Here is a 3,156-nt window from a genome sequence, read left to right as displayed (position 1 = left end):
AGGTACAAAACGTAAAATATAAATTTTGTTTTAAAATTTTAAATGCAGTTGCCAGTTAGTTTTACTACAACACTATTGCGCTTTATAAAGTAAAGGTATTTGTACTTTTAGTAATAAATTTTCTTTCCCAATAGTTCAAGCTTAGTACTGAAAACTGACGTGTCCGAATTTTTTAACTCCAAAACCCCATATTTTTAAAATTATTAAATCCTATTAAGCTATAAGTTTCTTTAAAGATTTTTTCTTCGTGTTGAAACTGGGGACTTTTATATGCATTATTTCACACTTAAACATTATAGACCATATAGTTAGTACATATATAAAGTGTATACTATATACACTGTATATATGGAGTACACTGTATAGTATACTCCATATAATAAAGGTAATTGGAATTATTATTTATTACAAATACATATAATACATTTTTACGTATATTAAATTTTGGTTTATTTATAAATTATACTATTATTATATTTTGTTATAATTTATTAAGTCAATATCATATACTAGAATGCAATAAACTAATACTACTGTCAACACAACTCCTAAGTTTGAAGATATTAAATATATAAAGTTAGGTTGGGTATGTATAAGGAATTTTAGTATTAAACATATATTTCAGATTCGGGTGCTGAAACGGTGGAAGTTGCTCTGTTGTATAGTACATTTTAAATTTATTACGTCATTAGTAGATCATTGTATAGTAATATTTTGTGGAATTTGATTTTTTGATTTTTTTTTTTTGATTTACAAAAATAAAAGCAATTTGATTTCGAAAACTGGTGTTCCGTAAATAGGACCGTTTTTCCATAATTTTATTTTAGTTTTTCTCGGTTATATTTGAAAAGTATTGGGAATTTAATAGGGACTTCCAAGTACCAATAATTTACTAAGAAAAACCACCATTAAAGTTGACAGTTATAAGTATTTTTCTACTCTAAAACAAGATACCTCCACTGAAACTCAGTATCATTATAACATGTCAGGTACCTACAGCAGACGTATACAACAGTGAAGATATTAAGCACATTAAATATATAATGGGACACAGATAATGTGAGTTAAATTATGTAGATAACGTAGGTACATATGTATGCGCTTACGTGTTGTATATTATGTAGGAGTAAAGTTGGTAGAAACATAAAGATAATAGTATGTTAAGTCAGGAACTTTTATCTTTAAAAACAGGTAAATATACTTAAAAACCTTTTTTTATTATTTTTTTTCAGATATTGTTTTAAGGGGAATCGATTCTATTGCAGACTACTTTTTATATTATCTACTTATTGTTTCTGTAGTCTTAAATACATAAAATTACAGAACTCAGTTTCATACTTTAGAATTTAGTTTGCATTCAAATTTTACCGAAATTTTGATAAAACAACTTATATATAACACAAGTTTTAATTTAAGGTTTGGCAAAATTGATGATATATTATCGACAAATATATATGTCCAATTTATCATTGGCTGTATTTATTACTCGTAGATTTACTATACTTTTATCTAACCGTATATATCTTTACGATTTCAGACTTAAATAATACATTTTTAATAAAAGAGCAATATTTTAATTTAATTCCTAGATATGTATAAGAAAGTTAATAATAATTATTTTATATTTTTTATAAAGTTATATAAAAATGAAAGAAATAATTAAATTACATTTTATAAATTTTCAAAACATTTTTTATACTTTTATATAAATACGAGTATTATAGGCACCTATAAAGGTCAATCAATCATGCATCAATTGAAAATAATATATTTATTATTTTATTTTATCATGTATAGTAGGTTGAACATTAAATAATGATTTGTATTTTAATTTGAAGTCTAATCAAACAATGATAATGTAGTGTTTAATATTTAAGTTATGGTATAACAATTAAGTACTTAATAATCTATATTAATAAATATTTAAATACTTTTATAATTTTGTCCGTAGTATTTAACAAAATTTGCTAATAACATTTAAATTCTTTGTCAATCTGAGCAACGTTTATTATATACGCATAAAAACATGATTAAATATAATTTATAAAATTTATGTTGTATATATTATTACGTACAAAGTCCGAAATTTTATATATTAGAAATAGTATAGTGATTTTTGTACACATTTTTTAGTGTACAGTAGAATATTATTATAGTGAAAAATTAATAGATTGTACAAACACTAACCATGTTCATACAGTTAGTTTCACATAAAAAAAGTAAAACATTTTCTATTTTAAATACTTAGAAATATTTTAATACAATGAAATTATATATTACACTGAGTCATTGCATTAACTTTTATTATAAATATTGTTTATTTCAATATGATAATATAAATCGCTCAATTATATCAGTACACAAGTCTTACACAGTTACACATACGATATAATACTTTTATAATTATTATTAAATATCTTTAAAAAAACTATAATAAACTATTTTTAAGTATCATTCAATAAAAAATATTACATTAAAATAAGATTTGTATGAATATTTGTTTTTATAATTATTCAGTTTTAAGGGCTCAATAAAAATTGGAATTTTATGGAAAAAAATATTTTTAAGATACCTTTATACTTTTTTTTTCAATGTTAATAAAACTGCAGTATGAATGTGGTAATTTGTATACAATATGTTTTTAAATTTTATGACAGTAATAGTGATTTTTGTATACATCGCGAATTATAATCTATATCTACTTCGTACAGTAATATTGTTAATTTTGCAATGTGAATAAAAATTATATGCAACTATAAAAGTTGCAGTGTAGGTATATATTATTTCGGACTTTGTACGTGAGATATAATTAATATGTATAATATTATAATTATTGTAGGTACTGTAGCTAATACTTATACGTTTATTTACTATTTATGCATTATACATACTAATCTAATATTATATTGATATAATATAGTGGCCACGCTGGCACAGCTTATTGCTCTTTTTCGCCGATTTCCCGGGTAATGGATAAAAAGGGTAGGTATATTCTATTATAAGAACCATAAGTAGGGTTATGATTTTTTTTAAAAGGGTGAATTAATTTACTATTCAACAGTAGCAGGAAGTGGAAGTAATATCATGAGGGGTGAGATAGGTGCACATGTCATATATACCTAAACGGGGAAGTAGGTAAAAATACGTTGGCTCTAG

The sequence above is a fragment of the Aphis gossypii genome, chromosome X (assembly GCF_020184175.1).
Source record: "Aphis gossypii isolate Hap1 chromosome X, ASM2018417v2, whole genome shotgun sequence".
Lineage (NCBI taxonomy): Eukaryota > Metazoa > Arthropoda > Insecta > Hemiptera > Aphididae > Aphis > Aphis gossypii.
The sequence above is the reverse complement of the archived record's forward strand: the minus strand, read 5'-3'. Positions refer to the sequence as shown.